General features: G+C 34.1%; 1 long non-coding RNA gene across 1 annotated transcript in view; it reads right to left on the bottom strand.

Annotated features, from left to right (window-relative positions):
• Positions 1 to 2,132, bottom strand: part of LOC111088475 — a 22,479-nt gene extending 20,347 nt beyond the window's left edge. The window contains exon 1 of the long non-coding RNA XR_002612985.1: positions 1,777 to 2,132. This is a non-coding gene — a long non-coding RNA (uncharacterized LOC111088475). The remainder of the gene's footprint in view (positions 1 to 1,776) is intronic.
• Between the last annotated feature and the right edge of the window lie 12,239 nt (positions 2,133 to 14,371).

The raw sequence follows: 14,371 nt of genomic DNA, 5'->3' as shown, positions 1-14,371 counted from the left end.
GGACCATGCTAAAGTGTTTCTTACTGATGACACTCTACAAACAGTAGGACCATGCTAAAGTGTTTCTTACTGATGACACTCTACAAACAGTAGGACCATGCTAAAGTGTTTCTTACTGAATATTGTGCCGTTATTTTGATGATTTAGGAGCAGTTGCAGCAAAAGTTTGTGTTTTACCTTACATAGAGGATTTGTATTTATGTACTTTTTATACTTTCAGACCCTTCAAAGGTTATGCTGATGCAAAGTTCTGACCTTAAACCTGAAACCTAGGTTTGTGTAACAACCTTTGTACGGCCATATTTTGTAGAACAACTCCATATACATGGATGGTATACATTAGAGCCTGTTGTTTTTGAGGAACGATTTTGTTAATTTTATGTTTAAGATGTTTCACGTGTTACTGCCTACATCGTTCCTTCGGTGTATGATGTATATAAACAAAATTATTGAAGATTATGGCCTTGAAGATGACAATGAATGACCAAATGATACAGCAACAGAGTAGGCCCATACAATCTCATTTCATAACACTAATAATTGTTCTTGTACCTCCCCATTTATGAATTATTACTAAAACATTCCTTAAAGATGTGAAAAAACAATTCATGTGTAACCTAAAGATTTGCAGCTTAAATTTGTGGTTAGAGCCAAGTCAATAAGATGTGTTCCGTTTAGAACCACGTATAATACAGATCATCTGCAATGGTACCAAGAACACATCCAAAGAACCAACGACATGTGTAACAACATTATTTTTTATAGCTGAGTAGTACTTTACTGTAATTTCGAGGTGTTTAGATCAGCTTACCATGATGGGGACGTGTATTGGCATCCATTAAGTTGATGTCAGGACCAGTTGCACCAGCATATAGCAGCGTAAGAAGACGTAGGGCTTGTTTTCTATCACATGTGGTATTAGTGGTACCATTCTGCAAAATACAGAAGTCGGCGCTTTTCACAATGTTTATTTCTGGCCATATATTTTTTTCCTTCTCCATCATATGCGCCACGTGCCTGTTTGAAAGTGTTGTTGGTTTCTAGTTCCAAAGTTCTTTAAGATAAGTTATTCAACTACGCTTATTTTATTACACGCCAGGGGTTCAGAAAACAGGCAGTTACAGTTCAGTCAGTTTACTTCTTGATAATCTTAAGAGTACATTTCTGGCTTTAAAATTTGCTGATGATTTAATAATTACTTATAAGAAAATAGTTTTTACAATTATCAATCTTATAGTTTGATTTAGTTCTAGTGCCGGTCGTTGCTTAGTGGTTAGCGTGCCGGTCTGAGGATCTGAAGGTGTAATGTTCGACCCCTTAATATATATTGTGGATTTGCTTCGCACTTTTGTCTGTTGGCGCGTAATAAATGTGATAATAAAGTCCGATATTTGGTTAAAATTAATCGTGTATGCAACGGGTAGAGCTGAATGGTTGCTCTCAATCTGGCCAGCAGTTCTAAATTAGTGAGAGCTATACTTGAACCTTCGGGTCTCTAATATGGCCGTTTACCCAGTGTGTCGCATAACGTGCCGTTTATAGTCCTCTATATGAGATCGATTAAACTATTTTTTAAAGAGCTGTTTTACTGTTTCACTGATGAAGGACTGTTTAACTAAGAAAAATGGACTAAAAGTAAAGTTTACTTATTTCATAAAGATATTTTTCTGTCAGTGAAGAAGTAGTGAAGAAAATTTTGGGAAGTGTTGAGATTAAATATTCTGTTCTGAAGAAGCGATTAAAATGATCAACATTATCCAAGGAGTTAAATTGGACTCACCTATTCCTGGTTGCAAAACTTGGATAAAGCCATCGGAAAATTGAAGGAAGGCCAAGAGAGAAATACTCATACATAATAACAAACGCCCTAACATAACTGATCTTTGAAGTTTGAAAATAAGCCGTTTAAGATGTTGCTTACAAAAGTTTAGAGATTTTCGTATTCTGTCTGGATTTCTTTTCGTTACTATGGATATGGGGAAGTTTCGAAAACAATGAGCTGCTAAGTAACAAACACTGAAAGGTGCAACGGATTATAAGGGATTTGTCAGGGAAGTCTCCCACACAGGGGAGGGGCACGGTCTCTGTGAGATTTGTATTATTACGTTGGGCGCTGTTCTACGGCGGCGCTTTACATGACAGGAGTAATTATTTTATGGAAACCGGTTTCCGAAAGTAGAGCTAGCTGGAATAGGAAGAAGATAAAAGTGTTGATTGGGGAAGGACAGTCACATCCAAAGTAATAAGCGTCATAATAGGCGGAGCTTCTTAAAATTACAACAACCAAAGATGTCATGATAAAGAAGTATCGACTTGGGGCTTATATATAAAACACGTGCTGCAGCTCCGAGAGATGTCAGTAAAGACACGAGCTCATTTAATAACATATTATCGAGATAAATTTTAGTGTTTGTTTCAACATGAGATTGAAAATAATCATGTTTCATTGAGATCGTGCAATCGAGACAGTCAACCCAAGAAGCGTAATTGTGGGTTCGCAAGTGTCTTTCAAAATTTGTAATGCTACTGGGGGGATTTACACATTTTGATAATAAAAACACGACCTTTACACTTCAAAGGTTGGTTAAAATATAAGTTCTCTTTTAATTATCTGGAGTATAAAAGTAGTTTGTTTCTAACATTATTACCAAAATGGTGCTCCCCCCCCCCTTCAGTAGAACAGCGGTATATCTGCGTACTTACAACGCTAGAAACCGGGTTTCGATACCAGTGGTTGGCAGAGCACAGATAGCCCATTGTGTAGCTTGGTGCTTAACTTCAAACAAACAAACAAAACCAAAATGGTTTACAAGTGTGTGTGTGGGGGTGGGTTGTGAGGGGGGTTGGTTGGAGAGTACAAAGAATGGTTGCTCTGCAAGAAACCTCTCTAGTACTCCCACTTCCCGTAATGTAACTAGAAGGTGATTTAGTTTACAATGATGAATGTAGTATTGTTATTGAAATGTGAGAGATACCTGTTAGATAAACTTGAATATGTCACAATTATCATTCAACACTGATATCTATCTTTTAATTCTCTCACTAATGATACGCAATCAGTGTCCCTAATAGGTAAGCATTTAGACAAAAGTAGAAATAGAAACACATACATATAGTTTTGAAGTTACATAAATTAACATACAATTCTTTTTTGGCAGAGATTCGAAAATAATAAATACATACATAGATATAGCAATATCCTTATTACAATTTAAATTAAGCTTATGTTTTACCACACATAAATATTATATCAATTAAATGTAATCTAAACACGTTTTCAGAAAACAAAAAATTTTTCTGCTTTTTATAAATGCTAAACTGTTTCCATTTTTTCTAGATTTAATTTACTGCAAAGCAAGTTTTACAAATGTTTATAATAAATGTGCTGCAGAGATTTTACATGTTGAAAATTAATTGAGCTATATAAACGTTTACCTACTGCCAACTGAAATTTGAAAATAACTTATGTATAGTATATTTTACGTAACTTCCAAATATAGTCTTAAGAAATTGTTTAATTTGAGATCAGGAAAACGTCTTATATGTGAAACAATTCTGGCACCGGACATTCATATATATGTGATTATTTTATTTACAAAAGTGCGTTTTCCTACTTATTTTCCCCAACTCTTCCTATTTATCAATTAATCGTTTGTATAAGAAGATTTCTTAATATCAGGCAGTGAGTGTGCTATTATGTATTATATACACTTGACATTTTTACCCTTCGTATATTAGTACGATTTTTCGCACTTCATAACATAAAATTATTCCTTCTGTAAAATCTCCAAATATATTTCCAATATAAAGTCGAGTTACACAGTTTACTATCTATTTATTCAAAAGCAGATACAGTATTTGTGTTTATAATTGTAATGATTCTATTCCATTTCTTCAGTACCTCGAATTTATGTTGTTCTCATACCTTCTCATACTTCCTAGAAGCGCCCTCTGTTAGGAAAAGCTATAAATAATTACATTAAAGAAAATATTTTTGGTTATTTTAATTTTTTGTTTGTTACGTTTCGCGCAAAGATACTAGAGGGCTGTTTGCGCTAGTCTTACGAGCATATTCGGTGACGGGATTCAAACCCGTGACCCGCAGATTGCAAGTCGAACGACCTAGCCAAATGATATGCCAGGTCTGGTTAGTCTTATTAAATCGTTTTTTTTTTAATTATGTTATAGACGTTCATTTCTTTTTCTTTTTTTCAAATTTCAAAGAAAAAAGTTCTTAGAGAAGTTACACAAGTTTGTAAACACTGTTTATATTTAGATGTTCACTCTGTGAACAAAACAAACGTATATGTTAACCTTACATCAAAACATTTGCTGACCCATTCAGAATTACGTAAAATGATGTTGAAAACCCACTCATGTATTTGCGCACATTCGTAGGCTATTAAAATTTATGGTGGTATTATATAAAAAGTATGAGTTAGATTTTTTTTGTAAAACCTTTTTTCATTTCAGATTTCTATATGTGAATCTTGCAGTAATAGTGAAATGAGATAACACTACTGCAAAATAGTATTTGTTCGTAATTCTCAGACATTGGTACTTATATGCAAATAAGGCCCGGCATGGCCAGGTGGTTAGGGTGCTCGACTCGCAATTTGAGGGTCGCGGGTTCGAATCCCCGTCACACCAAACATGCTCGTCCTTTCAGCCTTGGGGGCGTTATAATGTGACGGTCATTCCCACTATTCGTTGGTAAAAGAGTAGCCCAAGAGTTGGCGGTGGGTGGTGGTGACTAGATGCCTTCCCTCTAGTCTTACACTGCTAAATTAGGGACGGCTAGCGCAGATAGCCCTCGTGTAGCTTTGCGCGAAATTCAAAAACAAACAAACAAACAAAATATGCAAATAATCCATTTACATAAGCAGATATCGTTTAAAAAATATAGCTCGAATACATTTAAAGAATATTAAACTTTAAAGTTACTATCTGAACGCCGAATAAGTCTAACTACAAGGAGCAGTAAAAGTGATTTTTTATTATACTTTGTTTATTTGTGTACCCCGCAGTGGCACAGCGGTATGTCTGGTCAAAGTGATTTTTTATGATACTTTGTTTATTTGTGTATCCCGCAGTGTATCCCGCAGTGGCACAACGGCATGCCTGGTCAAAGTGATTTTTTATGATACTTTGTTTATTTGTGTACCCCGCAGTGGCACAGCGGTATGTTTGGTCAGAGTGATTTTTTATGATACTTTGTTTATTTGTGTACCCCGCAGTGGCACAGCGGTATGTTTGGTCAAAGTGATTTTTTATGATACTTTGTTTATTTGTGTACCCCGCAGTGGCACAGCGGTAAGTCTGCGGACTTAAAACGCTAGAAACCGGGGTTTCGATACCCGTGGTGGGCAGAGCACAGATAGCCCATTGTGTAGCTTTGTGCCTAACTTCATCCAAACAAACAATTTATTTGTGTTTTAAGCGTAAAGCTACACTATGGGCTATCTGTACTTTTCTCATCACCATTATTTGTTTTTTTATATTTTAAATCATTTTTTTAGTCATTTTTCCCCCCTTTTCGATTTATATTATGAGATAATTTTTGGATATTTGGATTTTATTGATCATTTTTAAAAAGTCGTTAATGATGATGTTAAAGAAACTGTTCTAGTTTCTTCATTTTATTTATTAGTTTTAACTTGAAAATAACGTTGAGTAATAGAAAAATACATTTTTGTTTAGTTTTATTTTTTCTGCCCTTAAAACTGTTTATACATCCTACTCAGGTTATATTATTCTTTATGAAAGCCATTCAGTTTAAAGAGTTGATGAAACCTCTCTATTTGAAACGAAACGTTTTTGCTGCTGTGTTTTTATCACTACGAATCACAAGGGACCATCAAGCTTTGAACATGTTGTGCCATTCTGATCATGTGTATCTTCGGGGAGGAAACCTACCATATACCTTTTCCCCTGAACGACATTATGTGAATATCGAACTCTATAACTTTAAAGTGTAATATTGAGCACCAGGCCCATATAATCTAAATATAACAGTTGTTTGTTTATTATCTTTTGTTTAATGTCCTTTAAATCATTTCAATTCGAATTTTAAAACGTTTAAAATGCGATTACATTTAAAATGGCATACAAGTAGCTAAGTTTTTCAAAATTGTATTTATTTCAAGCAATTGCCTATCCTGCAATATTTTCAGTAATTACCATGGCGTACTTGACTTGTCTATGGTGAGCCAAATAAAGAGAGAAACTAGCTGATAAACTAATGATGCTAAAGACTATAGAGACATTGTTTCATATATCTATTGCAATAAAATAACCTTAATTTCGAAATGATAAAATTAAAATAAATTCTACTAACTAATTTTTCTCGTTAATGTAATTTAAAGCAAATTTTAATTCATAACGCTTGGGTAATTGATTACGAATTACTGTAATTCTAGGTTTAGTGCTGCCTACGAAATCCGTTAAAAAATACATAACGAGTAGACATTTAATTGTATATGATTACTTGCTATTATTAAATAATGCTTGTTGTTCTGAGTTTTATAGATATATATGGGAAACAAATTCGATTGCAAGTGTGATATTCCCAGGTGAATTGATTATACTTTAGTGCATATTTCCGCTCATTGGGATATCCAAACAATGTATAATAATCACAGTACAATGAAATCCGGCTGAGTAATAACCAACAAACTTGGTGTTATCTGGCTTACATCACTTTCCTTCAGAAGTTTCGAAGTCAGGATCACTTGTCAGATTAACTAATTGAAAGTTTCCTTTAAAAACGAAACCTTGCCTTTACCTAGCTCAACTGCGATACCACGTGTTTGATTATTTTCTTTCCACATTGGCGGGATCATGATCTTTGGATATTTATTATCTGTGCATCCAAGGATGGACATTGCTTTAAACCTAAAAATTAGGCACCACCTAATTATTAGAATAACAAAGAAAGAAGGGTAACTTGAAATTCAAAACAAACAAAGTATTTACGTTTTTATTTTATTTAGAGTTTGGTTCTTCAAACAGAATTTGGATGATAAATATGTTACCGCCAATCAAAATATTAACTTTGGCTATTTTTTGTAATCTAAGCATAGTTATTGTATGAATCAGTTTTTTGATTAATTACGTAAGAAACTTTAATAAGTTTTTGTTTTATACGTATTGTATAATACACATTTCCCTTCTATTCTGCAATGATGACATACTTACAATGCTATGTCTATTATTTAGAATATAAGGTGTGTTTTACATAGTGTTAAATGAGACAGTAAGTATAAAAAGAGCATACCAAATCAAGGTGTTAAAAAAACAACTCCAAACGTATTGAAAATGGAAAATAAAAGATGAAAGATGTGTACAGAAGAGCTAATAAATTTGTTTTTTTCAAGTCCAAAAGCTGCCCTATTGGCTACCTATGCTGTGCCCACTAAAGGGAATATAACTATGTTATAAACCTTCAAGCTTGCCGCTGAGCTATTAGGGGACGCATTGTCTTCTTAAAAAAACAACAAGTAATGCACCTTAATGATCTTATTTTTCATTTTTATAAGTTACTTTAGGAAAAAAATTAAGAACTTTTCACGAGTTGTCAGTTTTGTTTTAGTGACCTATATCTTCATAAAAACCCACACAGAGTGTAATCGATCTAAGAGAATCATCAGGAAGGTTTCACGGAAATTTCCCACGCACTCTTCCGTTAAAGTTTCTCAGAATAAGAGGACGAAGTATTCAAAAGATCTTCCCCCGCAAAAGGATGCATTCTCATATATTGATAACATATAAATTCTAATATTCTAAATTTACATATTGGTGAGTGATTAAACAACTTTTATCAAATTCCAGCTAACGAGAATTTTTTTTTATAATGTTTCCGATTTTTTGGCTCCGTGAAAATAAAAGACATCTTTTATCAAATATATTGAGGGTTTCTAGAATAATAAATAATTATCTATAACATTTAATAACAAAGGGGAACTATTGAACTTGCTTGATTAGATAGATTATTACGCATGAAGAGAATTTCATCGGAAAAAAGAGTTTTTGTTTGAATTATTGCAGATTTCTCTATTTACTTTTGTGGTTTTTCGAATTCGTTCGAAATATTAATTATTCAAATAGGTACAGGAAATGTGTTCAATTAGGTTGAATTGAATATGAAGTTTTTATTGATTTTATTTGTTTGTGCTTAATTTGTCATTGTAGTCCTAATATTTGTCAGAATAATTTTAATTTCATTCTTATCAGAACTTTCTGACGAGTGAGCGAGAATTAAACGGCGAAAAATCAATTTATTTTTAATTTTAACTATTTTCCTCATATACATAGTTTGCAAGCTTACTTAATGAGACGTATGGTCATTTGCCTACTGAGCTCAAGGTTCGAGCCACGATGTACTGCTGAAAATGTTCCACGCTTTCATCTATGGGGGAGGTGGTGTTTCAACTATGACAGATAAGCCTACTATTCAGTTAAGAGTTTTGCGAAGACGGCGGGTGCTGTTGAATGGTACCTCTCCTTATGGGCAGCATTTCTGAATTAATCATGACCATGCTTCAGCCTTGACGTCTCTGATCTCGCCGTTTAGCTCATGTTGTGTATGAGGTGCCGCTCAGGTTGAAAATACTATATAATAAATATCTTTACTGAGTTACTGCAAGTTATTGCAATTTTCCCTACGATCCAAAGTTGATTTACCATCTTAATTTATTTTTATTTCGCTATATTTTCAGAAATATTTTGAAGTTGTAATTTCATAGTTTATTTAACAAACTTTTACAGCAATTTAAAGCTAACAATGACCTTGTTATTATGAATGCTGACAAAGGGAACGAAATGATAGAAATTATTCATTAAATTACTGGCAGATCATGAGTAGTATAAAATTTTAATGAATGATCTTATTAAAGAACTATTAAACAAATGGAATCAAATTACTTAGACTTAAAAAAGCAAAGTCAGTTAAATGATATGCTACATTATTTCTTAATATAAGTGTTTCTAAGTCCCCCTATAGGGTGTTTACACACATAAGCAAAATGTACCTCTCAGGCCAAGTGTTTTAACCACCTGAATTGTAACTTTAATTTTGGACCAGTTGGGACCACTGTTACTGAGACTTTTGCTACTTTTGGATACAGCGTTAAAAACTACCTTCAATTCCGTTATAAAACTAAACTAATTTAACCCTCAGTTTTTAATTACTTTGACGTAATGCCACTGTTCTTTAGAGCACCAATCAATGTGAATCTTCTTTCCTTCAGGACCAAATTTGGGTCCGCGATATGCTGCTAAACACGCTCCATACTTTCAGCTATGGATGATTATCAAAGGGACGTTCAATCTCGTTATTTGGTTCAAATGGTTTGAAGAGGTAAAGCCCTTGTGGCGGCAAGTTTTCTTAACAAAAATAAAATACTAAGTTCAGCTTCATTTCTGATATGAAGATATATATCCGGCAATAATTTTGACTAGAGGGAAGGCAGCCAACCAGTAACTTTAAATCTATGCCATTTGCAAAAGAGGTGGTCTATAGTAAAAAATGTGCAGAGTGTACCAATTTTTATATGGTACTTTATCACCTAGAATTTAAAATATAAACGAGCTTCATTGCATGTCTATCAACATTTAAATATTCTTGACACCCACCACAATAAAAATAAAGCCATTCAAGTTATTTCTTAAGAAAACAACAGGACTAAAGCTAAAATAATGGAAGATGTTTTAATAGAACAGATGAATATCTTGAAATAAAACGAAGGGAGTTAGTCTAAATTTTCATTTTTTGGCTTAGGATTGTTTATATGACGTCACAGAGAAGTTTACTTAAAGGTGTTGTATCAGGTGACGTCACGTTAACTGTATGAAACATTATAACGTGCGTTTCTTTTCATCCCGTACTCGACAAAGATCGCATTAGCGATTGAAACGTTGTATCTACATTCAAATTGATGCAATGAATAATATTTATTTCTCATTACCCATTGCAAGTTGTCGTCCAAAGTGAATGTTCAATATCCGGTGGGATAATTATGTTAAGATAATTATAGTCGATAAAAGTTATTGGATAATACACTGCCATAAGAATAATTATTGACATTTAGTGAGAATCATCGGGAAAACAGATGCTCGCTGTTAGTGGAGCTACAATAATCATTTCCTGGAAACTTCTTTAATTATTAATATTAGATATACTAAAACAAACGGATACTCTTAGAATAAATAACGCTGTCAGAACGTAATATAACTTTTTTTTTAAATTGTGATTTCTAGTGCCCCCCAGTGGCACAGCGGTATGTCAGCAAACTTACAACGCTAGAAATCGGGTTTCGATACCCGTGGTGGGCAAAGCACAGATAACCCATTGTGTAGCTTTGTGCTTAGTTACACACAAACAAACAAATAGCATTCTAATGTATGTTTGTAGCCTAAAGATTTGCACAAAAATAAAACTGATATTGAAAGAAGAAGCACTTTGAGAGTTTTAAAGCTTAGAATCCTGTCTGCGTACTCGAATATGTTGCACACGTTTCACTATGTTCAATTACAATAAGATGTTCAAATGACAGTTTCAAGTTCCTTATAGAGTGATGTCCTTCATTCAAAACAAACGTTCCAAACAGCACTGTTCTGTTTACAATAGGATAATTCATCTACAGTAGAGTGTTATATTTACAGTGTAATAATTCATAAACAGGTTTTATTCACTCGCTCTATTAACATCAGGACGTTTAAATCACAAAAATGCTTCATTCACTTACGAAGTCCTTTAGGGTGCTGTATTCATGATCAGATAATTTCTACACAGCAGAAATATTTTATGCATTAAAAATAATTTTATAGTTTTAGACTTGTTGTCAAACCTGCTAAACCGAAAATCAGTGCATGTAAGTTTGGTGTGAAATTGTAGAATTTGCTGAGTTGTTTTCGTGAACTAAATGTTGTGGAGAAGCGTCTGATAATTTCCGTTCGTGAATCAAGTGAGAAAAAAGATACCCTCGTGATCTCTGTCCATGAGCTAAGTAATAGAGGAGAAGATGTCTGAGGAGCTGTGTACATGAACTAAATGTTGGAGGGAAGCACCCGATGATCTCTGCACGTGAAATAAGTATAGGAGGGAAGCACCCGATGATCTCTGCACGTGAGCTAAGTATAGAAGGGAAGTGCCCGATGATATCTATACGTGAGCTAAGTATAGGAGGGAAGCGCCCGATGATCTCTGCACGTGAAATAAGTATAGGAGGGAAGCACCCGATGATCTCTGCACGTGAGATAAGTATAGAAGGGAAGTGCCCGATGATATCTATACGTGAGCTAAGTATAGAAGGGAAGTGCCCGATGATATCTATACGTGAGCTAAGTATAGGAGGGAAACGCCTGATGATATCTGTAAGGGGGCTAAGTATAGGAGGGAAGCTCCCGATGATATCTGTAAGTGAGCTGAGTATAGGAGGGAAGCCCTGATGATATTTATAAGTGAGCTAAGTATAGGAGTGAAGCGTCTGATGATATCTGTACGTAAGCTAAGTATAGGAGCGAAACGCCTGATGATATCTATAAGTGAGCTAAGTATAGGAGGGAAGCCCCTGATGATATTTATAAGTGAGCTAAGTATAGGAAGGAAGCGCCTGATGATATCTGTACGTAAGCTAAGTATAGGAGGGAAACGCCCTGATGATATTTATAAGTGAGCTAAGTATAGGAGGGAAGCGTCTGATGATATCTGTACGTAAGCTAAGTATAGGAGCGAAACGCCTGATGATATCTATAAGTGAGCTAAGTATAGGAGGGAAGCGTCTGATGATATCTGTACGTAAGCTAAGTATAGGAGCGAAACGCCTGATGATATCTATAAGTGAGCTAAGTATAGGAGGGAAGCCCCTGATGATATTTATAAGTGAGCTAAGTATAGGAAGGAAGCGCCTGATGATATCTGTACGTGAGCTAGGTATAGATGGAAGGTGTCTGATAATTTCTATATTTGAGCTAAGTATAGAGGAGAAGCGTCTCTGTACTCAAATTAAGTGAGGGAAGAAAGCCTTAGTGATTCCTGTGTGGGAAATGAGTCTGACGAAAGTTTATTAACTTTTAATTATTCAATATATAGCCTTTTGATAGGTCCCATGTTATTTACGGTATTTTATCCCTTAAAAACACATTTACTCCAAAACTATATTCTTTCAATTCGCTCTCTTCTTTATTAGAATCGAAATTCACTTTCATCAACTTGTAATGAGGAAGGGAGGATTTTGCATTCAATTATTATAAATTTCGCTTCTCTGGCAGCTACATCGGCTGACCATGTTGACCTAGAATAGTCTGAACGCATATTGTTTAGACTAACCATTTCGCTCAAAGTTGCAATAAAGGCTATCTGTGTAGAACAGTTTTTACTCATTTACTGAAATGAATGCAGCTCATGAACAGCACCTTCCACCTACTCATGCTTAACCAAATAATAGGATTTGACAATCACTCTTATATCGCATTCCAGGTTACGAAGTGCGGTAACACGACGCCAGTCATAAACCCTCGAATTTACAGCCTGGGCACGTTGACCACTAAGGCGACTAAGCAACGTCCAGTCTGAAAACTTTTCAAAGAAGCCGATACACAAAAGCACAGTTGATTAACTCACAAATGCTGATAGCTATCATTTACTGAAATCCTTACAAAATAATACATACGTTAATAAGATCGTCATGTGAAGCAGTTCGTCTTTATAATATTACATGTTAGTTATTATAAGCAAATCATTGAAATATTACCCCTTTTCACACTGAGTCAAAAGTTAGTTACATTGAATATTACCCTTATTCACACTGAGCCAAAAAGGAATCACATTGAATACTACCTGTCTTCACACTGAGCTAAAGGTGAATCACATTGAATATTACCTGTCTTCACACTGAGCTAAAGGTGAATCACATTGAATATTACCTGTCTTCACACTGAGCTAAAGGTGAATCACATTGAATATTACCTGTCTTCACACTGAGCCAAATGTGAATTATATTAATTGTCTTCCTCTTCTTCTTTTTTTTTTTGCAGCGCGTGATGATATATTTTATTCACGAAAACCAAAGAACATACTCTGAAGTGGGAATGTATATGATCCATAAATGTTATTGCTAAATAGATTCTTTTGAAAAGTGAAATATTATGTATTGCTACATCTGACACATCATGTATTGATAAAACAATAAGGCAACACTGGAGATGGTATTTAACGTGCGACTTACAGAAGTGTTGAGTTTAGTAATCATTGCTTGTCACACCATACAGACTATGACAAACACAATTAACACTTTATTACAACAAACATCGCGTTTATAGATTACACATTACTCTTTACACACACACAATGTTAGAAACACAGAAGACTCAAGAACAAACAACATCATTTTAACTTCGCTGATTCAAACTTTCACAAAGAATCAGTCGGTACTGGACAAATTGGAGTAATTAAAAACAATATACCAAGCGATTATCGCCTGTCCTATTACCTTTTTATGGAGTAATTAAAAACAATATACCAAGCGATTATCGCCTGTCCTATTACCTTTTTACCGCACTTTACTTCCTTTATGTTCGATTTTCTTCCTTATAAAGTCCACGTCCTAAAAATGACATAAAGGTTTGGCAACTACAGACAAGAGTCGAGGAGGGTAAAATAACCCACACTAATAAACTATAAACCTATTATCCTAAACTAAATAGGGAAAGTACTGGAGTTAAAGCACAGTTCTTACTAACTGGTTATTATACGTGTTCAAAAACAAAATAACAACTAACCAATAAAATCCGGATAATCTGTAAGTTGAACATGATTTCAATCTTTAAAATACCACTAAATCACATTTTGTATTAAACAAAACACGAATTAATGAAAGCAAAATTTCACAAGGTGAACATTTTAGCTAAAACAAATATAAGTTACAGCTTTATGACAAGTAAATGTTTTATGTTACAAATAAAAAAGGAAAATGTCTACTCTTCTGCTACATTATTTAAATATTGTATTTCGGTGAGACTCTGGTAGTGTCTGACTTTCAAACAAATAACATTATAGTCTTATTTCATAGCTAATAGTTATGTATTTTAAAAATACTTAATGTTGGCAATACACACAAATGACTAAACCCTCAACAACAGATAGCCCAGAAAGAGAACATAAATTTTATGTGTGTGTTTAAAACACTAATCGCGTGTTGAATAAATTGGAAAATAGGGAGAAAAACAAATGCTAAAACTAAATAATGTATATGGTACAAGGTAATAATGTATATGGTACAAGGTAATAATGTATATGATACAAGGTAATAATGTATATGGTACAAGGTAATAATGTATATGGTACAAGGTAATAATGTATATGATACAAGGT

Source organism: Limulus polyphemus, unplaced genomic scaffold, assembly GCF_000517525.1.
Source record: "Limulus polyphemus unplaced genomic scaffold, Limulus_polyphemus-2.1.2 Scaffold3842, whole genome shotgun sequence".
Lineage (NCBI taxonomy): Eukaryota > Metazoa > Arthropoda > Merostomata > Xiphosura > Limulidae > Limulus > Limulus polyphemus.
This window is presented reverse-complemented; position numbering and strand designations above follow the sequence as displayed.